Source organism: Sycon ciliatum, chromosome 8, assembly GCF_964019385.1.
Source record: "Sycon ciliatum chromosome 8, ocSycCili1.1, whole genome shotgun sequence".
In the NCBI taxonomy this organism is placed as follows: domain Eukaryota; kingdom Metazoa; phylum Porifera; class Calcarea; order Leucosolenida; family Sycettidae; genus Sycon; species Sycon ciliatum.
Genome location: NC_088650.1, coordinates 1,874,631 through 1,902,453, shown reverse-complemented (window position 1 = coordinate 1,902,453; position 27,823 = coordinate 1,874,631). Strand labels below are relative to the sequence as shown.

Here is a 27,823-nt window from a genome sequence, read left to right as displayed (position 1 = left end):
GGCGACGACAAGGTCTTCCATTGTTGGTGTGACTGCCAGAGACTCGTCAGGCTCACGTTGAGGGATGTTAGCAACGGTGGAGGCATTGAAGGTACTGGGGACATTGAGCAAGTTCGAGAAGTGAGTGGACCAGCAGTCTTCCTGCTCCTCCAAAGACGTGCAAACTATGCCCTCAGCATTACGGACCGGATGGATGGTGACGGATCGGAGTCCTGAATAGCACCGTTGAATGTCTCGGATGGCGGACCAAACGTGCTTACCACTAAATTTGCCACGCTCCACAGTGCTAGCTCTCTGCTCCTTGTCAGCCTACTGCGTATCGACCTATTTCTCTACTACCAGTCGTTTCTCGCCTCCTCGAGAAGATCGTCAAAGCTCAGCTTACATCCTTTCTGACCGATCACAGTATTCTCCCTGACTCGCAGTTCGCGTACAGGAAGAACCACAGTACGGAGGACGCTCTTGTGCTAGCTGTCAATCGCTGGCTGAAAGCGAAGTATGAGCGCAAACTCACAGGTGTGATATTCGTGGATATGTCGAAGGCTTTCGACTGTGTCAAACACACCATCTTGGCACAGGAGCTATCCGACATTGGGGTCGGCGGTACTGTCCAGATATGGTTCACTAGTTACCTGAGTGAGCGGCTTCAACGCGTAGTCGTGGGCGGAAATTGCTCGGAATACGTCGCATGCAGTCGAGGGGTGCCGCAAGGATCCGTCCTCGGCCCCCTCCTGTTCACACTATACATTCGTAACCTTCGATGCTGCTTGCCCCAGCAGGTCACAAACCAGGAATTTGCAGACGACATTGCAATTGAAGCCTCGGGCAGTTGCGAACAAGTGTGCTCTTCTCTAAGCACAGCCATCACTGGCCTGTCGCAGTGGTTGGAGGACCGCGGGCTAATGCTGAACCAAAAGAAAACGCAAGCTCTGTTGATTACCCCAAGAGGCCCAGCCCCTGACACAGATAACATTCGAATTCGCTGTGGGAATGCAGCCCTTGCAGTTGTGGAACAAGCGCGGTACCTGGGCGTAATGGTAGATGGGCAGCTCTCCTGGGAGCCTCACGTCAATCACACAATCCAGCAGGTGCGGAAGTCAGTAGGTGCGCTGTGGCGGAGCCGCCGAAGCCTCACCCTGGCGTCAAAGATCCTGTTTTACAGGTCGATGATCCAGGGTAGGTTGTCGTACGCTTCCAACGCCTTTTATCCGTCACTTCAAATTGGCAACATGGAGCCCCTCACACGTCTAACGAAGTGCGCTATCCGCGGCTTCTTCGGTCTGCCACCGTGGTCGCGCACGAGCCCGATCTTTGAACAGCTCCGCCTCACCACCCTGGAGGACATGTTTAACATTAAGCTCCTCATCTTTGTCCGTCGTTGTCTGTTCTCCCGAGCTAGCTCCCTCTTCACCAGCTTCTTCGTGAGAGTTACTGGTGACCGCACTCGGGGAGCAGCACATCACCTCGTTCGAGTACCATTTTGGCCCGGTCCTGCGGGTCGAGCGACCATGCAGTTCATCGGCGCAGTCCTGTGGAACCAGCTCCCGCCTGATCTCCGTTCCGAGCCCAGCCACCTTCAGTTCTGTGCCCTGCTAAAAGCGCATCATGGCTCCGTTTAAATGCTTTTCGGCTAGTGTGTTTCTGTGGTATAGCGGACTGAAGAATAGTAAACGTGTTTTGAAATATATGTATGAAGCTATTTTGTATATAGTATGTTCCCATTCCGTTTTTGCTTTGGTGTAGCCCTGAGGTTGATTGCTTATTTATTTCTACCCTCCTCTCTCCATACTTCTGTCCCCCCCCCCCTCTCTCTCATTCCTTCTGTCGTCCACATGTATCAAAGGAGGCGAAATCGCCTGTTTGTGGTGCGACGTTAAATAAACTTCTACAACAACAACAACAACAACCATGCACTCTTCGCTGCACCAACTGCGGTACGACATCTACCTCGGACATCGAGGAAGCGGCGGTGGTCCGCTGGCAGCTCTGATTGACGCCACTGTTGATGGAGGCGTGTGCGCTCAGCAAAAAGAGGTTGGAGGATGTCTGCTGCTGCTAGGAACCAGTCTGGTTGTAGTCGAACGGGTTTGCCCAGGTGTGCCTCAGCGCTGGAGGTCAAGGCAGATTTGTATGCCGACCACTTGGCATCAACGGTATCAGCTGGCCCAGACGATTGCAGATGGTGTTGCACACCGGAGGCGAATTGGAGCCGAGTAGCCTGCACGGCATTAGATTGTTCGTCGGTCATACCAGGGCGGGTCATGAGAGCTTGGATATTAAAGCGTGAACGCCGTGCTACTCCGGTGCGAAAGTTGACGGTGTACGACAGACAGAACGATAAGCATACAAGATTGTGGTCGGTACTACACTCCGCACTACGGATAACACACACACGCACACACACATACACACACACACACACACACACACCTGTCCTGTCCTGTAGAGCCACTACCACTAGGGTCACGTGGGCCCCGGAGGGTCAGCAGAGAGAGAGAAAGAGCACGCCACCCGATGGCGCTCCAGATGCGAGACTAGTCGGAACCGGCGAGAGCAGATACACATATGCGGGAACTTGTCCCGTTCTCTGGCCGTTGGTCGGTGGCAGTGCGTTGAACAGCGATGGCGGTTGCGTCCCTGGGTTGAGCGGAAACAACGATTGCAGGTGCCACAGTGAGCATTGCAGCAACTCCGAGCGGTAGTGTCACCGGTGACAACAGCAGCTGGTTCGGTCGGTACTGGGCACGAGGTAGAAGCGGAGCAACGATGCACAGCCAAGCCTCCGCGGCTCCGGAACCAGCGATGACACCGAGGGCACTGACATGCACCTCTCTGCTCCGAAACCGGCTTCTGCCGTTCAGCCGTGCACTTGTGCCTAGCGAGGTCACCCTGACGTGCGAAGTGCCGGGCGCAGGTGAAACAAGTCACCGGTGCCGGTACGAGGGGATCCGGGGCGTCCGAGGTGTAAGCCAACCTCCAGTCTGGGCGAGAGTCACAGGCCACTCTGTACCAGTCCGCTTCAAGGTCTCGTGAGCGGAGGTCCTTTACAGCGCAGTCTTTCCACCGCCGACGTGGGCCATGGGCCGGGCGACGAGATGGCAGGGTGCAGAACAGCAACTGTTTGGGCAACCGCACATCGTCCATGCGGGCGACATGGCCTAGCCGATGCTGAACCTTGGTGACACACACACACACACACACACACACACACACACACACACACACACACACACACACACACACACACACACACACACACACACACACACGCACACACCCATACACGCAAAATGTTCTCTTATCGGTAGATTCTATTCCAGGACTGCATACATGTACACCATTATCCTAATCACCCATTCCTACTCTGCTCTGTTTGCGTATAGCATCATGTGGATGAATGTCTGGTGATGCAGTAGAGTCGCACGCCCAAGAACGTTGTTTCCACGGGGTAAGCCTGGGACGTTCTTATTTTTCCAGCAATCTGGCTGCGTTCATATAACACGTTCTTAGAAACAATCCTCGTACTGAGCCATATGAACCCCACAAGCTCGCAGAAAACCAACACCGACATAGGCTGTGGACTTCTTAGTATTTCAGGCTGGACGTTCTTGTGGTCCACGTTCTTCAGCGCTCGACACTACTGTATTATTATTACTTACTATTCTTTAAGTTGGTTGCTCCAACGAGGAGCACACGCTTCTTGCCGAACTTGACACTTGACTGACTCACGACTGCCATCCGGAGCACACGAGGAGCACGTCGCACCTTCCGCTCGGCAAACCTGAAAGAAAGCACCACTCCCTGCTCAACACACAGTGTTTCGGGGAATTCACCCCTCATCAGTTGAGCTTGAGTAGGCTGAGAAGCGTGTGCTCCTCGTTGGAGCAACCAACTTCAAGACTATTACCGCTGAAGTCGCAACTTCTAAGTTCGTACTATTCTTTATTTCCACGATGGCCCATGGCCAATAAGGAAGATAAAAATTATGATTAAAATCAGTCCAGAATCATAATATAATCAGTCTAGCAAGTTAGGGAACCAACACATTGCAGGGGGATGGGGTTACGATGGGGTGCGGTGTGAGCTACTACAGGAGCATAATTATGGATGATAGAATGGGGCTAGACGCCATTGATTTAAACGCATGCTTGCTATTTGTTTCACGCAGGTCGGGGGTAGTTGGTTGAAATTGTGAAGGGACAGGTTGATGGGTGAGTTGGTGTGTCGGTATGTGTGTGATGTTCTCAATGTGTATGTTCCCATGTGTCGTAGTGCATATGGCTGCTCTGTGATTGGTCGTGCAAGGTGAGGCTGTTGCAGGTGAAGGGGAGCGCGGATGTACTTGATGTTGTGGGCAAGAGTAACCGGTCGTAAGAGTTGCCGGGAGACTAATGTGGGAAGTTGGAGATGATGAAGAAGTGAGCTGTGATGGACTGGTGCAAAAAGGGGGATCCGCAAGCAGATACGGGCTGCTCGTCGCTGAACGCGTTCTAATTGGTCCTTCTGCGTGCGGGTGGTGTGGGATAACACGAGACTGCCGTACTCTATAACCGGGCGAATGTAGGCGGTGTCGATTACGAGGAGACTGGGGGTGTTAAGTTGGCCTCGTGTTTTACGAAGTTGGTGAAGGAGTTTTTTGGATTTGTTTATTATGTGCGTGACATGTGAGTTCCATTGGAGGTTGTTTTGTAGTATGATTCCAAGGTGACGGTGTTCGTTGACTTGCTTTAGGGGTGTGTCGTTAAGATTGATGTTGAGTTGGTGGTTTGGTGTGAACGACAAGGTAACGGTCTTTGAGGCATTGACGAGGAGGTGCCATCTGCGCTGAAACGGCTGTTTGCAGGGACAACTCCGATGTCAAACGGCTCTGGTGTGTTGCGATGAGCGCCGTGTCATCTGCAAATTGGCTGCACTTTGTGTTCGAGCTGGTGCAGGCAGAGGGCAGGTCAATGGTGTAGATCACGGAGACCCCCTTGATTTAGGCTTCGGCCTTTGGGGAATCCCTCAAATAATAATAATAATAATAATAATATGCAAATAATCGACGTGGAGACAACAATTTTATAATAGCAATAAAAAGAACAAATTCTGCAGTCATCGCCACACTACAACGAAGTCATGAAAGTTTACCAGAATTAATTTTCTTGTCACATTCATCAGTGGAAAGTCGTGACTGAAGAGTAACCATGCTGAACAATGATTAAATATACATTCAATGATGTGTTACGAGAACAAAATACAGTGCCAAAATAGAATGAGGGAAGGTGAGACAATAGAAGTGAAGTGAGAGCTAAGTGCAACGGTGGGTGAAAAACTAATAATTATAACGCTAAAATTGTGCTAAAATTGTGTGTGTTTTCACAACTGTACGTGCGTTCACGGTGAGGAAGGATGTCCTACCAACCCAACTTGCATCTAAATTGGTATACCAATTTGAGTGCCGACAATGCGGTAGTCGGTACGTTGGTAGGACTCTTCAACATCTGAACGCACGTATCAAGCAGCACGTCCCACTGCATATGCTGACTGGCTCGGCACGGGCACTGCGACCAAAACGCGGCAGGCCACTGAAGAACCCTCGGGCACAGCCATCGTTAGCACAATTTCCGTCATCGGCAATAGTGCCTCCATTACCCGTATCGAGAGCCTTGGAGTCGGGTAATGGGCATATTGTCACCACAACACAATGCACCATAACAACACAAGATAACACACCACAACAACATTCGGCTCAAGACCAAAGTGGACGCTGTGATGAGGTAATGCCCTCATCGCCGTCTTTGCCGTTGCCTCCCCCAGAACCGCCACCTGCATCTATCATCGGCGGTACTGGGGCTGAGTCTGTGGTGTCGGTGGCACGTGCATATATGGATGAGGAAAGCACTGATTGTGAACAACGAGAAAGAAGGCTGAAGGGAACGGAATTCAACAAAGAAAGTAACACGATCAACATTCAAAGACCTAGACGATCAACGGCTAATTATTCAATGAATTATTACAGTACTGGAGATCAAGCATCGGCGAGGACACTGGGAACACAAGATTTAACAACAACAACAACAACAACAACAACAAGTTGCCATCAAGATCAAAGGAGGAGTCAACGAACAGAGGTTAAACAACGTCAAACGAGCCTGGGACCGATCAGTGTTGATGAGGAGAATGACACTGAGGACGACACTGAGGACGAGTTGGGAGATGAGACGGAGGACGAGGCTGTGGTTGTTGGAGACGAGGAATCAGATGGTGATTGTGATCGTAAGAAGTCTGCCGTTTTTCTTCACTTGTTGTCTCACCCTAAGTGTCTGCAGGTGTATGATGATTTTAGTTTTTCTGTTCTTTGTCGTGCACGGTATGCTAGTCAGTTGAAAGTACTTGAGGCTGTTTGTATTCGTTTGCATAAGCCTGATCTTTGTAAGCAGAAGAAACATGTAGTTGCGTTAAAATTGTTTTCGTAGGTGCACAGCATGATTGTTTGTCTCACTACACAATTTTAGCGTTATAATTATTAGTTTTTCTACCACCGTTGCACTTAGCTCTCACTTCACTTCTATTGTCTCACCTTCCCTCATTCTATTTTGGCACTGTATTTTGTTCTCGTAACACATCATTGAATGTATATTTAATCATTGTTCAGCATGGTTACTCTTCAGTCACGACTTTCCACTGATGAATGTGACAAGAAAATTAATTCTGGTAAACTTTCATGACTTCGTTGTAGTGTGGCGATGACTGCAGAATTTGTTCTTTTTATTGCTATAATAATAATAATAATAATAATAATAATAATAATAATAAAATCAAGAACAGCAGGGGGCCTAGAACGGATCCTTGGGGCACCCCTGCTGGTATGGCTTGCCACTCACTGAAGGCGTCGCCGACACGAACACGTTGACGGCGATGGGTGAGGTAGTTGACCATCCATTGCAGGGCGGTATCCTTCAGGCCGAGGTGTTGCAGTTTCTTGAAGAGACCGGCGTGCCAGACTCTGTCGAAAGCCTTCGAGGGATCAAAAAAGCAAGCTGTGACGGAAAGACCTTTATTTCGGCTCTCGGAACCCTGGTGCACGAGTCTGGCGAGCTGGAGTTCGGAGCTATCATTGTCACGAAAACCGGATTGGTCCACTGGGAGGAAGGGTGTGACGTGCTTGTAGAGTCTCTTGTGGACGATCCTCTCCTGCACTTTACTGATAACGCTGAGAAGTGATATAGGCCTGTAGTTTGTTACCAATGACCGTTCGGCTTTCTTGTAAAGTGAGCTCACAGTGGCATCACGCCAGTCCTGCGGTTGTTCACCTCTCAGAAATGACTCATTGAAAAGTCGGGAGAGTGACGGCGACAGCTCACGCGCCGTGGTCTTGAGGAGTCTTGTTGGGATGTCGTCATACCCAGGGGTTTAAAAGGATTAAGCTCCTAGGAGCTGTTCCACCTCGGCGGGTGTGGTGGTGAGTTGGGCAAGCTCTCTCTCGCCGGATGTTGGTAGAAGGATGTCGGGGACTGGCTCGTTGTCAACTGAGACGGACTTCTTGCTTTCTGAAATGAAGAAGCTGTTGAATGCTTCTGCCCGCTCTAAGTTCGATGTGAGCTTCCTTCCATCATGGTTCAAAGCTGGCAATTCCTTTCTTGGTGAAATTCGAAGAGTCTTCATAAGTTTGTAGAGGCCCGTTTGGGCGGTTTGTATGGGTTTGGTCACAGTGGTTGTCGGCATTGGCTGATTTATGAACGAATTTGGACTTGGCCTTGCGGAGAAGAGTTGTTGTCTTGTTTCGCTGAGTTGTGAACTGGTCCCAGTCTTCAGCCGTCCGTGTCCGGAGGTATTTCCTGTATAACCTGTGCTTTGTACGGATATTATTAAGCAGATCAGGCGTCATCCATGGGCGTTTTTGAGACACTGCAGATAATCTAGTCAACCGGAGTTGAGTAGAGAACTGGTGTGCGGTGCGAAGTAGAGTGCATGCACATAGCTAACTGCTACATCACACTCATAACGTATACACTGTAGTGCAGCTTTGTCTTTGAGTTTGATATGTTTCATCACACACAGGCTATGCGCCGTTTTGCGTAAAGTCGACGTTTAGAGGTAGTTTTATTATCCCAAATGCCAAAGCGCGGGAAAATTCAAATGCAAACAGCTGCATTTTTGAGACGTATTTTTTATCGACAGTCGGGCAGTCAATGCCAATTTTCTCAAGAAGAAGAGTATTCAGAGGCATTGTTGTGCATTTTCCGTTGATACTATACGTGTGCCCTAGTGTTTGCATTAGCGAGGGTGGTGGTTTTACTAAACCGTTCGCATGGCGGGTGGGTTTGTAAGAAGAATGGCTTCAGCCATTGACGAGCGACGAGAAACCTGTCATTTCGTGCCATTTGAGTTAGCAGTAGCACCGGACAATACTGACACATGTCTGTGGCAGCAAACATAGTGTACTAACGGATGAAAAACAGCCACAATGTGTGTCACTGCGGAAACAGGCTGTAGAGGTGTATTTGCAAAGCTGCTGATTTTCGTCGTCTTTCCATGCACAGGGTACGTATCATGCCCTTGGCATAGGCCAAAGCACGAAAGCTTTAGTTGGACACCACCCACAATCTCCACGTGGGTCCCAGTGTACCTGCTGCTGCCGATGAGAACCGCCCTGTAAGCGGGTTACCCACCCATGTGTCCTCAATATGACTGAGAATACATCAGTAATATGCCATAAGCATTGGAAACCTGTACAGTTCAATCCAATTTAAACCAGAATGACTGCATTGGTTGGAAATGCATTGCACCATTCCACTGAAACGTTAACACACAAGAACAGGAACAGAAAACGAAAGAATGTAACACAAAAGATAATCCCAAACCGTCCAGCGGAAAAAAGAACGCGGGAAGAAAAGCACTGTGGCTGGTGTAGGAAGCAAATACTGCAAAAACTAGGCTGTACGGGAAGTACCAAATTATGTGCTTGTCGAGCATCTCCTCAGAGTCGACAAAGGGATAGCGGAATGAGAGAGACCGACTAATTTTCGGCGAAACTGTCACAAGCCAGCAGCTGGTGATTGTTGAGGAAGGTAGTTACACCACTGACCGACACCACTGCTGTGGGTAATGATTACGTGCATCGATCGTTGACATTGCGCAGCACCTGACAGCAATAAACCAGCCAAAGCAGTACAATACCATGCAGAAGATGAATGCTTGACGGAGTATAATTAGTAGCAGACAAACTGTTACACAATGGAGCAACATTATTTGCTAAAATGGCATAAATATATTATTACTTTGACGAATACCTGACACATAACATTCCCGCTACAAGCATTACCAACTAACTCTACTGTCCCTGATGCAGGAGGGACTAGTGGCACACATTCCTACTGCATACCCCACAGCTAAGAAAGGTGGCATCATGCACATGTGAGCCGGTTGGGTACCACCCAAGCTCTGCACTGTGCTCTGTCCAGGTGCCTACACACAACCATGGAGGACGAATGCAACCCCAAAAACACGATGTAGTAAAGGGCAAGTCCATGAACACAGCTGTCAAAGTTATCCACCAAATTGACCTACAGCAGGCCAATGTACAGTGGAGGAGAGTACCGAGAAACTAAGAATAAAGGACTTCTCGTCTGTTTGTCAGAGTATCTGTCCCCGGGGAAAATCGCGATTCCGCGGCCGCGTTTTTTTCCGCGTTTTATGCGATTTTTTAAAAGATTGCGTTTTCCGCAATTTTCGCGCGTTTTTGAACTTTTTGTTGCGCTACACGTACACACAGTGCACTGTGGGGTTGACCGTTGTGAGCCGTTGACGTCAAGTAGAGAGTCTACGTGTAGGGTGCGCGCTCCCTAGCATACACATGGCACATGACCGGCTCCCCGGTAAATTGCCTCATATTAACTGCAAACTTGCCGCATATCAATAATATTCACCGCATATTTACCACAAATTATGCCATATTTACCCGCAAATTGCACCGCAAATTTGTTCCGCGATTTTCCCTGGGGACAGGACTATCCACCCCAAGCTATGGTCATGAGGGTGGACAATACTGGATGGTGACAATTCCACCTCGCTCTCGTTTTCTCCCCTGGAATGAAGCTTCACACACATACCTGTAGTACCTGTGGTGTCTACAAGTAGTATAAACAGTCCTTCACTTACTCCACTGCTTTCTATAAAAGCCTGTCTTATGCAGAAGCCTGTTCTGAACACAAGCCTGAGTTTCAAGATATGCAATTAGCACAATAATGTGGATTTTGCATCGGCAACCATAAAAAGTTTGGTTTGACTACAAACATAATGCAACATAATGTAAATAGAGGCCTAGCCACCACACCGGCTTCTACAGAAATACGCCTGGCTTTCACACACGACATTACAGTAAGTCATCCAGTTCGCACTCACCCACTTCAGTTGGTGCTTGCAGACGTATTAGATGCATACAGCCAGTCAAGTACACTTGCAGGGATCTTTTCTCAACGGGGAGTAACGGCTGGCCATAGCACCTACAATACATACAGAATGACAATGGTGAACATAGCAAAAGGGAAGGGCATTCAAGACCTGCAGCTCCATGTATACATGCCGAGTGTGAGCGTGGTGTCTGTGGACAAAATCGACAAAGAGGTACCCTGGCAACACATGTAGTGCCAGGCTGCCAGCAAAAGGCTACGTGGCACACCAGTCCAACATGTAAATCAACTACTATCCACTGGTTAGGCCTTGACAGATAATGCTAGCATAATTTTTCGCATAATTCCTACCAAAATCGAATAATCGCATAATTCGAGGCAAATTGCATACGAATCGCATAAAATTGGAATAATCCGCCTGTTCGCATCAAATTCCATACAGTTGTACATGTTCTGCAAGTACAAGTACAAGTAGATGCACCAGGAAGTCATAGGTTTACGACTCCCTTGAGAACATGTCCAGTCCACTACAATCAGTGATGGTCGTAGCTAGGTCGGACGGTGCGTTGACCCCGTTGAACTTTTGCTAATATAAAATACAGTGCAACGCCCTCTACAAAAAAATTCCCCTGTTATTTTGCACAGAACCATTACATGTACATTGTACATTAGCAGCATATGTGAGCATAATGCGGCATAATATGATAACTTTTAGCATAAAAATAGCATAATTCTGCAATTTTTTCAGCAATGCGAAAAGCATAATTTCACGAAAATATTAGCATAATCTGTCAAGGCCTACCACTGGTCACACTAGCCCAATTGATGCAAGTACCACAGTTGAAGTTCCATGGCCATTTGGCTGCCACATGCCAATCACAACAAGCACTGAGGAAGAAACTGAGACGAAGAGACATCAAAGGAAAACACTAACACAGACAGGCGGGTTCCACACACAGTGAAACTTCAGCATGAAGTAGTACCAAGAGTCCATGGATGGCGGTGCCGTAAAACCTACAAGTGGAATTCAGCTACACTGGAATTGTTGCCTCTGATTATCGCTTAATTTAAGCAACAAATTCTACTATCAACTACCCACCTCTTCAAGGTAGGGATTGTAAAGAACCAATGACCTAGTCATGGTGTGGGGCTCTGACAAACATCTTGCCGCAGTCAGACAGCCTGTCACAGGCCTGACAAAAGGCTGTGGGTGCAAGTCCGGCTGCAGGATCATACAATGCGAGTGCAAAAGGCAAATCTGTTATGCAGGCCAGGGCTAAAATGCCACACTTTCAACAACACCTCCGCGAGGGAAGAATGCGACATTTCCAGTGAGCAAAAGGTTGTTTCATTTGAGGAGACTGAAAAGCAAGAAACCAGCAACGAATTGGACCAAGATTGAGTCAATGTGCACACAGGTGATGCGTGCGTGTTATTGTTTACTGGAATTATGGCATATATGCTAGAAACATGGAATGCACTACGAATTTTGACCTGAAATACACAAATAAACACATTTGCCTGAGTTTCAATGAGCATGTATAGACGTGGAACACAATGCTTCCACTGAAAATGGTGATATACCGGGAACACAATCCATCTGCTGCTATATGGGCGAGAAACTATTGTAACCTGGGATATTTTGAACCTTAGGTGTGATGAAATGTCACTTTCGTGGATTTTACACGTATCACAAAACAATTCTTTCATTTCGTGCCATTTGAGTTAGCAGTAGGTCTGGACATAGACATGACCAGATCTTTACACAGGTTGGTTGGGACTATCTTTCTGCTATCTCGGATATTGTGTAAGATTTGATGGAGTCCATTACTGGCTAAATACCAAAGGAGGGAGGAAATCAGTTCTACCACTGTACTGTAAGAAAACGACAACACGAAACTTCTCAATGGCTCAATAGCTGACCCCAAAAATATTACGGATCACCTTAGTACTTACTCAAGTCACATCGAATTCCTTATCGGCGGGCTCCAGGCTGTGGAACGCCTCCAGTGGGTCTGAATGTTCGACAACGTCAGCCATTACTTCTTCACGGAATCGTCATCTTCACCTCTGTACAAAATGAGCTGACCGGGATAATAAAAAGGGCTTTTTCGCTCTGGCGCATCGACTGCACAGTGAGCAACGAGTCCTGGAGGCACGAAACCTACGTCAAGTCGTGGATGAGTGTTCGCCTATGCACCAGACACTAACAGATGTACAGTTACCAGTCAGCTATGTGAGTATCATCAGCCATGCATCTACTAGGCCACGTGCGTAAAGTATAGATGATGGTGGTGAGAGAAGCATGGCTCTTTGCCAGTCTGATCTGAAGCCAAGATTAGAATACTTAGAAGAAGGAAAGGACCAAAGGTTTACAGCGCAGTGTGCGTTGTTGTCCACTAACTTATTTCCAAGATGATGTAGGGTCAGAACGTGTGGCATTTTCCACAATATTCACCGATGATACTGACATTCAACGACCTGACGTTTGCCTCGATCACGTCTTGGATACACTGACCAACACACTTCCAGCCGGTCATAAAAATATTTATTCCATTCATTCAAAGAAATAAATGTGAAAAACTGAATTAGTTTTCGTCGCACACATGATGTCATTGCCGTGACCATGGTGACAACTTTGACAGGATCTGGATCATAGATGTGTCAATGAATGAACCAGTGATTCGCTGACTCCATTCCAGGGAATCGGTAGTATTCGGTACCACTACAGTCTACAGTCGTCCCTCTTTAATTAATCCAGGGACTAACATGTGTTCACGATGACAGCGTGAACAAGGTGGAGGACCCACTGTATGAGAAACAGTGTTCCTGACTGAAACCATAAACTGGTTGGCGGGCCCGGTCTTGCGACGATTTGAACCACGAGATCAGGGAATATTCCTATAAGTATAATGCTCCAATAGAGTAGTGAGTGTCTGAACAGGGGCATCGCCCCATACGATTGAAATGGGCACAAGATCGAGACCCTACCCGGCAACCGGTGTATGGTTGCAGTGAGCCTGGAGTAGTGTTTTCCCATACAGTGGGTAGTCCACCTTGTTCACACTGTCATCGTGAAACTTACATACTACAATCAGGTACGTGTAGTTACGAAGTTTGTGTTCAAACCACACTACCCAGATCTGTTCATTTCCAACAGCAATGGCTAAACAGGAATGTCGTGAAATTATGACTCCATACCAGTAAAGAACGTTTCTCCGGCCATTTTCAGTCTTTAATTTGGCAAACATTGAAATATACCCAAACTCTGTAGAGTGAGTTTAGATATTGGGAAACGCTGTCCAGCTGTACTTATACTACATGTACATGTATGTGCTACCCTTGATACTGTGCGTGAGGGCAGCCTTGTCAAGAGAGGCCACAACGACCTCCGTGACAGTGATGCCAAGCTTCGACATTGCCTTCGGCGGCGTCACCATCGAGCCGATCCTCATCCCGGAACAGGACAGGAATGGTCGCCCTATGCTCCAAGCGGACTGGCTCGCTCGCGGAGTATGGGAAGGTAACCGGGTGGCGTTTTTCGATAACCGCATCGTAGATGCTGACGCACCCAGTTATGCCAAGGTCAACCTGTCCTGGAATGCCACCGCCAACAAAGCAGCTGCAGCGAAGAAGCGGAAGTATAAGCATGCCGCTGAAGAGCTACGAGGCTCCTTTACTCCTTTGGTGTGTTCCACTGATGCTGTCCTCCACCACGAGTACAGTGCGTACCAGAAACGTCTCACCAGTCGCTTTAAGGTGGCAGACTACCCAAAAATTTGCTGAAAAGTCGATTTTGTAAATTCATATCGAGTGCTACATCAGTTGAAAGAGCATAAATAGCTGCAAATTCTCTGAAAATGTTGTCCTGATCTGACCAGCCGTTCAAGAGTTATGGCCGAAAATGTGCCCTTGCAAGGAAAGATTTTTTTGTTGCACGCTGTCATTTGTTGGCAGCACTGTATTTGAATGTGAGCAGACCGTGCGCAACTTGTCGTATTATGGAAACACGCGAAAGTGTGCAGAATTTTGCCCCAAGTCCAAAAAAGTGCAAAAAATCACGTTAAAAAACCACGTATTGGGCTGCACGGCGGCGGGCGAAGCCCGCCGCCGTGCAGCAGGACTTTTGCCAGCACCCTCGTGACGTTGCAGATATGTGGCTTGATTATTGTAGTTGACGTTGATTTAGTGACTTTGGCAAGTTTGAGTCGTGTCAAGAAGTCAGGTAGGATTCAGTACTAGGCAGTAGTGAAACGTGAGTGGCAGTCTTTGCCGGTTTCTGAGGGCATCCTGGATTTGGTGTGCAGCGCTGTGGAAATGGCTTGCTGTGGAGGTCCCAGCACTGGATGTTGTATCAAAGGTACGACCTCGTAGCACACCCTAAACCTAAAAAATTCAAAAATTGACTTGGGTCTGTGGGAGTCCGCGAGAGAACGCCCACTCGTTCCGTTGTGACAGATTCCAGGGCCACGTTGAGGGGCCCTACCCCACCACCCATGGCTGCTTCTGGACTTGTTTTAGGTTTGAGTCCCGCGCACGGACAGAATGGGCACGAAAATGTGAAAAAATGTAAATGCATTTGTTTGGCTCCTGGGTGGCTCGCACACCGTGGCACTATGCCGGAAAATTGAGTTTTTCCGGCCTGGAAAGCCTGTCAGTGAGGCGCAAGAACTTGTAAATCATGTCCTGAGGGCCAGCATAGTGGCAGGAGTGTGTGGTCAAAATTTCACTCAAATCCACTGAAAAACACCAAAGTTACGGTCAATTGAATGCCATATGAAATTTATGGGTAGGCTGCCCCCTTAAAGCAGCGAAATAGGAGAAGCCCTTCTCTGCCATGATGGCTTGGGTACTCGTGCGCACTCAGTTCGTCATTTTCAGCGCCGTGGACATGCGTCTGCGAGGCTCCCGTCGCCGTCTTATGGGACTCTCCGTACATAACGGTGCCGACTAATCATCTCAACACAGATCTTAGTGAGAACAAAACTTTAAAAAACTTTTAAAAAACTACTTCTACGTACTAACGATGAAGGAATTTAGAAAACTTTTTCCAAAGAGAATGTTTGGCCATGTTGCTGAGTAGGCATTGGCAGATTCTGCTCGAAAAGCAGTGAAATTGGCATAACCATGCAAACCTTATGGTGGACAATTCCTTGAATTCTGCTCCATTTCTATATCCACATACCAAACATGCATGAAACTTACCAGAAAAAGTACCGAATTCTGCCAATTTGTCTTCCGGAATTATCTGCACATGCCTACTGCTGAGCAGAAGTTGCTGTTGGTATCATTCGCAATCAATGTTTTCTTTGAAAGGTATTCCTGACTTTTGTGTCTAGGCTAACCACATCTATGATAGTTTCAATAGTTTGTGTATATGTCAGTTATAGTAGTCCGCAATGCTGCTTTTCTAATTCTCATTATGATTAGCATGCAATGTACTACCCGAAGTACTGAATTTACTTCTTATGTACTCTATATTCTAATGTATCTTCTACCTCTTCTCCCTTACGAACATACTTTCTCATTAATTTTTCCATACTTACTTAGGAGACTCCCTTCGATAGGCATCTATTTGCCTCTGGAGGATCCGTGAAATAAAAATCAATCAATCAATCAATCAATCAATCAATCAATGTTAGACTGTTTAATCTGCATGTAAGTCATTGACTGTGACTGAGCCAGTCTCCGTCACGTGATATCATGCACTGCGTTTCTGTGTTCTATGTAGCTTTGTAAATGATAGCAATGATGATGTCCATGAATGTCACGTGATCACTCTTAGTCAATGTAGTGGTTGATTGTGTGACGATGCAGTTAGACAGTGTTGATGTGTAGCATAGTCGACATACAGTGGAGTCTGTATTTTACACTGCTGTTCGTCTCATAGTGGAAATGTGGAAAATCTCAAACAAGATGTCATTTTCTACAAGTCATGTAAGAAGGAAATGATTTTCTAACGTGATCCGCTGCAAATGTGGTGTCTGTGTCTGTGGCTGGAGGCCCAATGTGTAGCTGGAACTACCACATATGATACCGCACAGAGCTAGAGATGCATACTCCCATTGTACTGAAATTGGGTATTGGCAAATGAGTGTCCCTGTAACCGACCTGGGACCATACCATCATTCAGGAGCTGGCTCTGTATCTCAAGACTGTGTATTCTATTGGTAAAAGTTTCCATTCTGAACTCAATGCCACTGGGTTGTTATGTCTAGTGTTATGTGTAATGACGTCACGACGATTGAAGGGAAAACTCTGTACAAGTACAAAGTACAGTCTGTAGTCTTAAGTACAACTTCTAACGTTATGCTGTATTTGTTTACTAGGACAAACCTTTTTACGTTATGCTGTATTTGTTTACTAGGACAAACCTTTTTACGTTATGCTGTATTTGTTTACTAGGACAAACCTTTTTACGTTATGCTGTATTTGTTTACTAGGACAAACCTTTTTACGTTATGCTGTATTTGTTTACTAGGACAAACCTTTTTACGTTATGCTGTATTTGTTTACTAGGACAAACCTTTTTACGTTATGCTGTATTTGTTTACTAGGACAAACCTTTTTACGTTATGCTGTATTTGTTTACTAGGACAAACCTTTTTACGTTATGCTGTATTTGTTTACTAGGACAAACCTTTTTACGTTATGCTGTATTTGTTTACTAGGACAAACCTTTTTACGTTATGCTGTATTTGTTTACTATTGATTGATTTATATTTCACGGATTAGGCCTTGACGGATTATGCTAATATTTTCGTGAAATTATGCTTTTCGCATTGCTGAAAAAATTGCAGAATTATGCTATTTTTATGCTAAAAGTTATACATATTATGCCGCATTATGCTCACATATGCTGCTAATGTACATGTATAATGGTTGTGTTCAAAATAACAGGGGAATTTTTTGTAGAGGGCGCTGTACTATAGTAGCAAAAGTTCAACGGGGTCAACGCACCGTCCGACCTAGCTACGACCGTCACTGATTGTAGTGGACTGGACATGTTAGGGAGTCGTAAACCTACGACTTCCTGGTGCATCAACTTGTACTTGTACTTGTAGAACATGTAAAACTGTATGGAATTTGATGCGAACAGGCGGATTATTCCAATTTATGCGATTCGTATGCAATTTGCCTCGAATTACGCGATTATTCGATTTTGGTAGGAATTATGCGAAAAATTATGCTAGCATAATCCGTCAAGGCCTATCACGGATCCTCCAGAGGCAAATAGATGCCTATCGAAGGGAGTCTCCTAGGACAAACCTTGTTACGTTATGATGTATTTGTTTACTAGGACAAACTTTTTACGTTCTTAAAGGACAAGCAGCAGCTTTCGGCTTGTTTATCTATAAAGTTATTCCACATCCACCGAACGCGCTCTTCTCCAAAAGCCTTGGATTCATGTTGCTGGTGTGTGAGGTTGGCCAGAGAGCGTGTTTGGTGGAGGTGGAATTACTTTAGCCCTTTTTACTGGCAAAATAAACATACTACAGTATGATTTTCACGCACATTCACATGCCAGAGGAAAAGACAGCAACAACAACAGCAACAGCCCTCCAAGTCCAAGGTTCCAACACACCATTGCATGCTTACACATACAGTAGACCTGCTCACGCACGAACACCCGAATGTACAGTCTGTTGCTGAATACTACACCAAACCACACACAAGACGTACCACACACAAGACCACACTCAAGCAACTCACTACGAGTACAGTGTCTGCATTGTCATTGTCAAGTTGCTCAGAGCCGCCATGCCATTATGGTGACATGTTTTTAGCAACAACCAGTTATGAAATAGAATTTTACGACAATCAGATTGACAACACCAACACCACCCTGGTCTGAATGGGACTGTGCTCTAAGACATGATGTCATCAGCTCTTTGTCCATATTTGATGAGAAGAGCGTAGCATTGAATCGTGATTGGTTCCAGGTAGTGTTGCTTTGTGGTAATGGGGTAGGTCCCCCATTATGTGTGTAGTCTACATGTGTGAATGTGATTCTTGTCACCAATGACTAGGTAAACAACACATTTTTATGGTCTCGGTCTGTGCAGAGCGGGACGACATCGTGCAGACGTGTAGCATATCACGTGACAACACAATGACACACGCACACACGCAATGCTGCGAACAAAAGATGCCTGAGTTCGCGCTAAGGCACACAGCCACAAAGCTAAAGCAGTATCACTAGTAATGTATGAGTAGATGGCCGTCCGTGGTCTGCCAGACAGTGAGCATGTCCTGCCATTTACCACATGCATGTGATGCACGATTCGTTCAAACATCAGATCACATCGCTTTGGTCAGCACCGCTCCGTCATCCATTTCTCAAGGCACAGTCCAGTTGTCCGTTTTCGTCTACCTGCCTTTCTCTTTTGTTTCAAACGTCTTCTAGTGTTGTTGAACAGTCCCTCTGACCTACCTTTGTTAGTCGTGCATTATCCTTTCTAGTCATTGTTACTCTTTCTCTCAACTACTAATCAGTCTGTAGTGGCTACAACGCTCTCTCAGAGAGTAACAAGTTCAGCACAACGCTCTCTCAATGAATAACAAGTTCTGCACAACGCTCTCTCAGTGAATAACAAGTTCAGCATAATGCTCTCTCAGTGAATAACAAGTTCAGCATAACGCTCTCCTTATCTCAACGACCTACTTATTCCAGTCAGCCCACTCAGCCAACGTTTGAAGAAGATCTTTAAAGGAACGGACAACTCTCTCAGTAAGTAAAAATACAATCATGTGCTATAGGTCTATTTGAAATCCCCTACAGCAATAGTATCACTGATATTGCACATTGTGACTATGCCTACTCCAGAGCTAGGTCATCAGGCTGAGTGACACGGTTGAGAGCTAGCGTGTGTGCTCATGCTTGGTGGAAGTCCGCCAGGTACTAACTGACCTGGTTGACATAATGGCCAATGGGTGTATTTGCTCACGTTAGCGACTGAATCATTCGATTCACTCCCGGACCTTGTTCTCGTACTGAGTGCTACATCTTATCGGTCTAGTCAGCAACTGTGGATCGTTCAGTAGCGGTTCATGACCTGTAGATCAAAGTCCAAAGTTCAAACAGTGAGTTACTCCTTCGCTGCACCATTCCGTCGATCAGCTGAATACCTTTTTGCAGGTGTAAGCCCTCCGGACTTCCACGTCAAGTTTCTTCTCTTCTCTTCACTGCTACTTGAAGACAACGTTCAACAAAACGGCAAGGATGACTTTCTTCAATTCAGCTCTTTCCTTTAGACTCACTAACTGTAGCCGTGCTTATCTATGAGAAGTTCAACGGTGACTTTATCCGTATGGCAAGTTAGAAACTGAATAGACCATTTTCAGAACTCTCAATAGACCAGAGAAGTTCATCATGTTTCCTACACTTAGCGAGAAAGAAGAGAAAAGTAGATCGTTTTCACTGTCATCAACGTTTCTCCAACAAGGAATGTAAGTTACAAATGGTGGCACTCCATCTCTTTCTCTTCGTTTACTTCCCATATTTTCGTTAGTACTGTCGTCTCGTTGGTCTCCACCTTTGTCCTTGTCTCGTGTCGCAACGTGACGGCCATTCAGGGACCTACTGATTGACCTCTTGTAGATGAAGTACATTTCAGTTCTTTGTAACGAAGGTAGACTTGACGAGCAAGAGGATGTATAGATATTTCTAGTTGCGATTGACATGAAGATTGTTCAAATATCAAGTGTTTGCTGTTGTAACTGTTCGTGCTTGTCAAGTTGAAGTTGAAGTTGTTCCATTCATTTTGTGTGGAGACCTTTCTTCGAACTGGCGTTTTCTTCTTTGTTGTCAACGGTACGAGAGTTGGAGTTGTTTGAGGTGGAGAGCAGTATTCTTTCGTTGATAGTTGTCGTAGGCAGTTGTAGTAATGAGGTGTAACATTTGTCGGTGGTTTCTGTGGTTTTGCTGAGACAGGTAAATTGCATTGTGTTGCAGTGTGTTGTGAAGATGTCCCCGTGATGTCATTCATTGATCGTCTTCACCTTTTTCAGCTACTGACACAGTCATTGACTGACGTAGCTGCATGTCCGTGGACGTGGGATCAAAGGTTATTCCACTCTAAATATGGTGTTGGTTATGACGTCATGATGAGTGTGTATGTGTGTGTGCGTACGCATCAGTGTAGATGCAAGTATTGACATGTGAGATCAATGTTGTTTGGATCATTGTGTATGTCATAGTATGGGAGTACTTGTTGTCTTTCTTACCTCTTATTTTCTGTCCCCTTGTCTGTCCATCTGTATGTGTATCTGTCCGTCTGTTTGTATCTGTCTGTCCATCTGCGTTTGTCTGTGTGTGTGTGTGTGTGCATGTGCTTGTGCATGTGTGTGTGTCTGTGTGTATCTGTGTCGTGTGTGTGCATGTGTGGGGCAGTCTGCCTGTCTGTCTGTTCTCTCTATGTCTGTCTGTCTGTCTGTGTGTCCATCTTGTGTGTGTGTGTGTGTTTGTGTGTGCATGTGTGATTATCTGTGTCGTGTGTGCATGTGTGTGGCAGTCTGTCTGTCTGTCTGTCTGTCTGTCTGTCTGTCTGTCTGTCTGTCTGTCTGTCTGTCTGTCTGTCTGTCTGTCCATCTGTGTCTGTCTGTCTGTCTGTCTGTCTGTGTTGCGTACGCATTGTTCCTGTACAGACATGTCCAGTCAAGAAGTCGAAGGCTTTTCTCAGGAGGTACGGCGACGGGGTGCCACACTGGAAAGTCTTCAGGCTGCTGTGCCTCCTGAGCAGCCGCAATTGTCCTCCACATCACGTAAAGTGACATGGAAACCACCATCATACCCACGGACACGCTGCTACTCAATGGGAGTAAGTAGAGTGTTGCTGTACAGTGTGTGTGTGTGGGGGGGGGGGGGGGGGGAGTTTTCTGTGACACCTGGTCTTCTTGTCTGTACCATTGTCAAGTGATTGTTGGCCAGTGGGAATCGTTGATGTGACATAACTTTACAAGATGTGCAATTGCTGCAAGCTTCTCTCAAGCTGGAATAAAGTTATGCCAATTTGTCTGGTTTGGATCGCTGACCCCTGAGGTCAATCAGTAGGTTTCCTAACTCCTGATGGCATTGTACTGAGAGTATTGTTGCTGTCGTTTTTGTAATTGTCAAATCGTTTTTTCTGTTTTGTATATCACACAGACAATGCTCATTCTTGTGATCTGCTTTGAGGGTCAGCATCTTCGTGATGACATCCTCTACACTATTGTACACTACATATTTAGTGTACATAGTGTAGAGATGGATGAGCAAGACGAAACTCAAGTAAGTTGTTGTGTTCTTGATTGTTACAAGACTCAGCACTGTTCAGGTTTGTCATGGTTGTTCTGTATGTCTGTCTGTGTGTGTGTGTGTGTGTCTGTTGTCTGTCTGTCTGTCTGTCTGTCTGATGCTTCGCTCCTGTGTTTCTGTATCCCTGCACTGTAAAATGCATCCGTCTGTCCACATGCCCCACGACTTCGCGTAATTGGGATGTACAACTTACTGTGTGTCTGTCACGTGTGTGTGTCTGTCACGTGTGTGTTTGTGTGCGTGCGCATGCGTGTGTCTGTGCATGCGTGTGTGTGTGCATGCATGTGTGTGTGCATGCATGTGTGTGCGTGTGTATGTGTGTGTGCGTGTGTGTGTGTGCGTGCACGCATGTGCCTGTGTGTGTGCGTGCGCGCATGTGCCTGTGTGTGTGTGTGTGTGTGTGTGTGTGTGTGTGTGTGTGTGTGTGTGCGTGCATGCATGTGCCTGTGTGTGTGTGTGTGCATGTGTGTATGTATATGTGTGTCTGTGTGTGTGGGTGCACGCTTGTGCCAGTATGTGTGTGTGTGTGTGTGTGCGTGTGTGTGTGTGTGTGTGTGCGCGTGCGTGCGCGAATGTGCCTGTGTGTGTATGTGTGTGTATATGTGCGCGTGTGTGTTGTGTGTGTGTGTATGCGCGTGCGTGCGTGTGTGTGTGTGCGTGTGTGTGTGTGTGTGCGCGTGCGTGTGTGTCTGTGTATGTCTGTATGTGTGTGTGTGTGCGTGCGTGCGTGCGTGCGTGCGTGCGTGCGTGCGTGCGTGCGTGTGTGTGTGTGTACAGTTCGACCGGACACTACTGCACCTCTGTGCAATGCGTGGAAATGATCGACTAGCAAATATTCTCATCGGACGTGGAGCTGATGTCAATGCGCAGGACAGCAGCTGGGTAAGAACTAGTGATAGTTTAGAGTCTGGTTGTCTCAACTGAATTCTCAGTTTGTATGATCCTACATGTCTATCTGTCTGTCTGTAAGACAATCTGTTCATTGCTTCTGCATGTGTGTCCTTCCATTTGTATGTCCACGTGTGTATGTACATCTGCATGTGTGTACATGTATGTGCATGACGATGTGTGTGTGCATGTGCGTGTGTATGTGTATGTGCGCCCGTGCGTATGTGTGTGAGTGTGTGCGAGCGCACATGTGAGTGTGTGCGAGCGCACATGTGAGTGTGTGTGTGTGTGTGTGTGTGTGTATGTGTGTGTGTGTTGATGCGTTTGTTCTAGTTGTCCAGGTCTGTGTCGGTGTGTGGTTGTAGTAGTTAGTGTAATGGTTGTATAGCAATACTCATCACATTCTCTCTTTCTCTACAGTTCCGACGGACTCCACTTCACGAGGCAGTCCGCTGGAACAAGATCAACGTTGTCAAGGTGATGCTGTCACATGACAGTGACGGTGTCACCTTGGATACCACACTGCGTGACGGTGTAAGTATTTGATTGTGTGTTGTTGTGAAGTGAACAGTTTCTACTCGTCCTTCTCACCTTAGTCCATCGGCCAAATCTCAGAAAGGGCCTCTTTCGGCGAAGGTGATGCACTGAAGCTCCAACTAAACGCCCTTTGGCACACTAGCTCATGAGACCCCATAGAATACGAATCCGTTTGTTGGACGTTGCCAATCCAGTCCAGGACAGTCGAACTGGGTCGAATACCTTCTTCCGATTTTCGTAATTTCGTCCACCATTACATCTTTCTCATCGACTTTTTTTCGCTTGGCGAATGTTCTTGAGCCGCTGAGCAGAATCTACGCACGCTCGAACACTTGAAATGCCTGCATGTTGACGGTTCGCAAGATTCTAGCGAGCTTGGCGGAAATCTATTATTTATTTTGACATTTTTGGGGGAATCTGAATTAGAACGGTAGAAGCTCATTCGGAGAAGATGGCGTGTCGCCGCTGTCGGATTGTCGCTACTGTGTTTCAGACGTATTTGCTTGAACGTGCTATTGAGGATGGACAGAAGATGAAGTGACGGCTTTCTTGAACACGGACGTTTTGTCTACATTGTAGCTGAAACATCTCATCTGGCGTCTAGAACGCAATTATTAGGAGTTGTGAGTGCCAGCTGAGCTGAACACAAGCTGGACACCATTCGTCAGCTGGGAATTTACATCGAAGCTCTTGATAGCCACGATAAGCATAATTATACAGAGGTAACCTTGTTTGACTCAATACGCATGCAGGTGATACCACTAGTGGCACTACCATGTAAATGGTGCAAAATTGATGCAACAGCGAATATGTACTTCGTACAATCACGAACAATTGTAAGGCAAGTGTTCATGCCTGTCATAGAAAAATTTCAGCCCGGAAGTCTTGTTGTCATGGTCATAAATAATACAGGACTTGAGTTGGCTCTGGACATAAACACACTTGTAGTGAATACGGTCATTATTGCGAGAAAAATATTTAGCCATTGTATGTTAACACCTGATGCCGCACTACAAGCAATATTTCATGTACATGTATGTGAGACTCAATTGCATCCACAAGGCCGTAGATGCATGTAAGCACACAATGCTGTACAGTATAAGTAGTAGTCGACATGTGGTGCCTTCCTGCTGCACATGCACATGCAGCAAGTTGGCAACGACACATGACCTATCTGCACCGCACAGCGTGAGCTTAGAAAGGAATATTGCACACATAGTGCTATTTGTGTTCCGATATCATTAAGCCAGTATACATGTACTAGTATCCTTATACATGTACCTGGTCACTCGATAGGCGATGCCGACTGTACTAATCTTATCCATATTACCCGATAGGCTATAGCACACTGCGTCAGATCACTATGCAACAAAACAAGAGCTTTGGAGCGAATATACACTGAAGCAAAGTAGGTTTCAACGGTACAGCACTAGTCACGATGAGGGGAGTTACGAGGATGGTTAGGCCGTGACACATAGATGATGATTGTTAATGATTCATGCACGGTGGAAAATTACCACCAATGGCGATGATATTGCTTTCACAACAATGACATCAGTAGGAGCAGTGACACAACCTTACTGCTCCAAGTAGGATTTACAAGCGAGTGAAGGGAGAGCAGACTGGTCTAATACTGTAATAGCAGACCGGGTCTAAGCAAGGAAGTAATCGGCATCAGAGGTGAGCTTGCACATCAGAAAACAGATGATGATCACCAAACACAGAGAAGTTGGCTATGTGTATGTTTGTGTCACTGTGTGTGCGTGTGTGTTTGTGTGTATGCGTGCACATCTGTGTGTGAGAGAGAGGCAGACAGACAGATAGCATATGGTGGGAGGGATCAAGGTCTGACCTCAGAGTTAATGCTGACGGTGTGGAATAGCAACAGTGCGAAATCGGGCAGGGTGGTTAATGGCCCACACTGGAGCCGAGTAGGAGCGCCAGTGGTTGAGGGCTAGCACAGGAATAGCAGCAGCTCCAGCCTAGGAAGATCAGCTTCTGGATGAAAATCTCCCGGACACAGTAGGTACCAAGCTTCACTAGCAGATTGCCGGCAGGGGTGCACGGCGAGCACCCGTACATCCCTCAAGCCACCAGAGCCGCAGTACTTGGACACGATCCAGGTGCTTACCCGCCAACAATGCTGAGAAGGCACTGGAGCCATACAGGAACTTATGATCGAGCATGACCACAGACTTGAAATACAGGGTCCGGCGTTGAATACTGAGACAGCGACGTCTCCTCCACAGAACACCACTCAGCCCCACCATTGCATTATTTTCGCTTTTTCATGATTTTTACAAGTGTGTTAGAGCACGCAGCATGCACTCGATGCAACATTTACCAGTGACTAAATAACTCCGCGTCTCCGACCATAACTGCAGCGTTCCCGTGAGCCTGTTGGATTTCCGTCAGCCTGTTGAGATTATCTTCATCTCGTCACATGTGAGCCTGTGTGTTTCATCCGTATCGTGGCACAATTACACAGACACGATTTCCAACTCAGGCCGGTTCCGTTGCTCGAAGGGTTGGCGGTAAGAATTGCTACGCCGTCTGTGGCTGCATGGGAACTTGGCGAGTCGTCGTCTTTCTCTATAAATCCTGATCGTCACGCGAACAACAGCCACTATTGCCTAAAAACTACGACACAACAGTATCAAGCTCGCCCCAGCAGAAGGACACGAATGACGAGCGCTAAGACGGATAAAGAGAGACAGGGTTAGCGAGAGCTGACTAGTGCAGGTACGCTGTCATCTCCTGAGAGGTGGTGGGCGAAGCAGCGAAGTGAAACGAAGGAAGATAGAACTTATTAGAAGGCATACGGAGGCACCAAAACCTATTGCCTGTCACATACTAAGTGCCATTTAGGGTTGACAGCTGTCAGCTGACAGCCTCAAAAATTTGAAAATCTGCTCAAAAAACTCCCGATCAGAACTCTGCGCACTCTCAAATGGAGCGCACAGTAAAAAACTCGGCGACGAAGAACGCTTCGTATCGACGCCCTGGACTGAATTCGGCACGTCCAACAAACGGAATAGTGTTCTCTGATATATTCTCTACGTGCTGGGTATGGTCGCGTTTAGTTGGAAGCTCAGTGCATCACCACTTTCGATTTTCAAAGAGTTGGTGGACAAGCCGTTGATTATTCACTCTCATTGTAATATCAAAAAGTATTCTTTCTAGACCAAAGAGTGGTATATTTGATAACATTTAATAACGATAGAGATTTTTACGGTACTTCTCCAGACGTTTCGTTGTTCTGAACAACATCGTCAGTGGACGATGTTGTTCAGAACAACGAAACGTCTGGAGAAGTACCGTAAAAATCTCTATCGTTATTAAATGTTATCAAATATACCACTCTTTGGTCTAGAAAGAATACTTTTTGACTTTCGATTTTGAGACTTGGCCGATGGACTACCTATCCTGCCTCTCTCTCTGTGCCCCTTGCTCTCTCGATCTCTCACACAAGTACGAGTACGTACCACAACTCTCCTCTCCTCTCCTCTTGTCAGAAATGTGTACCAGTTGTACAATACCGTACTCGATGACATCATGCGTACAATATCGCCACGTGGTCATATTCACTCCGTGGTTCAATTTTTGAAGAATTCGAAATCAGTGTGTGAAGGAGTAGACTGTTTGATGGTGTTTGTTGGAACGAGTGAGGAGTGAAGGGTTGTTTTTATTGTAACGAGTACGCAGAAGACATGCAGTTGTTCCTGACGTGGAGCAGGCGCTGTGGACGCCTTCCTCTCGTCGTGGATATTTTCGTTCGAGTAGAAATCTGTAAAACAAATTCAAATTTGTCGAGGCATGAACTGGAGTTTTTGCTGTGGATGCATGGAGTAGCAATGTTGCTGAGGAAGGAGAGACTTGTTCTGTACATGTAAGTCGTCTTGTGGAGAGATTGATTTCGTCTCGTTGTAGATTATATCCTTGGCCTTCGTTGTGTTTTCGTTTTTGTAAAATTTGAACGAATTTTCTTAAAATTGATTTTCTGTTGTTCCTGTGATGTGTTGCTGAGTTACTCAGGGAGGGAGAACAGCGTTGGACCTAGCCCTGGAACGCAATTATGAGGGATGTGTGCAGTTGCTGGTGGATCACGAGAGTGCGAAGGTATGTACAGTAGGCTTGACTGTGAGTGACTGAATTTAGATGTACTGTGTGTCTACAGTAAATATTACAGCGTGTCGTACATTTGATTGGTTGAACTATGCAGTGACTAGGTGTCACGTGAGTCACGTGAGGTGCACCTCCCACCACCATGTCCTACATTTGTACAGCTGTCCATGAGATCAAGAGTACATAAACACGAGAGTGTGTAACTCCGCTTGGTCTGGCCATGGCGGAATGTTTTGTTTTGTTGACCTTTCTGGAGATGATGAGTCATACCGTACGGGGCATGTACTACGAGTCTGTGGGCGCGTGAGCTTGTACAGTTTTCATTAGGGGTCGTCGCAAAAGTTTTTGTTGCCTCTGAAACGAACATTCGTTTTTTGGGGGGGGGGGGGTGTAGGTTGTGTGAGCCAAAATCACAACTCGACTGAGCATCATTCGTTTTGGAGTGGGAGGGGGGGGGGGGGGGGGGGATGCGGGTGTGAGCCAAAATCACAACTCGACCGACACTGTACATTGTACTTGTACATACATGCGATTATCGTCGTCCAGTATAGCAAGCTGCGTTCGTTTCAGAGTGGGGGGAGGG

General features: G+C 46.6%; 2 long non-coding RNA genes across 3 annotated transcripts; one reads left to right on the top strand and one right to left on the bottom strand.

Moving 5' to 3' along the window:
• Window positions 1-8,669: 8,669 nt before the first annotated feature.
• On the bottom strand, window positions 8,670-12,681 carry LOC135822999 (uncharacterized). 2 transcript variants are annotated; one of them, XR_010554588.1, is made up of 4 exons: window positions 12,351-12,681; window positions 11,494-11,616; window positions 10,387-10,487; window positions 8,670-9,127 (listed from the first exon to the last, which is right to left on the bottom strand). It is a non-coding gene; the product is annotated as an uncharacterized LOC135822999 (long non-coding RNA). The 2 variants fall into 2 exon arrangements; XR_010554589.1 differs by lacking the exon at window positions 11,494-11,616 and having other exon boundaries at window positions 12,351-12,674.
• A 6,092-nt stretch (window positions 12,682-18,773) lies between these two features.
• On the top strand, window positions 18,774-27,589 carry LOC135822995 (uncharacterized). The gene is made up of 5 exons (XR_010554586.1): window positions 18,774-19,125; window positions 21,042-21,214; window positions 21,541-21,663; window positions 22,468-23,112; window positions 27,151-27,589. It is a non-coding gene; the product is annotated as an uncharacterized LOC135822995 (long non-coding RNA).
• Window positions 27,590-27,823: the final 234 nt, after the last annotated feature.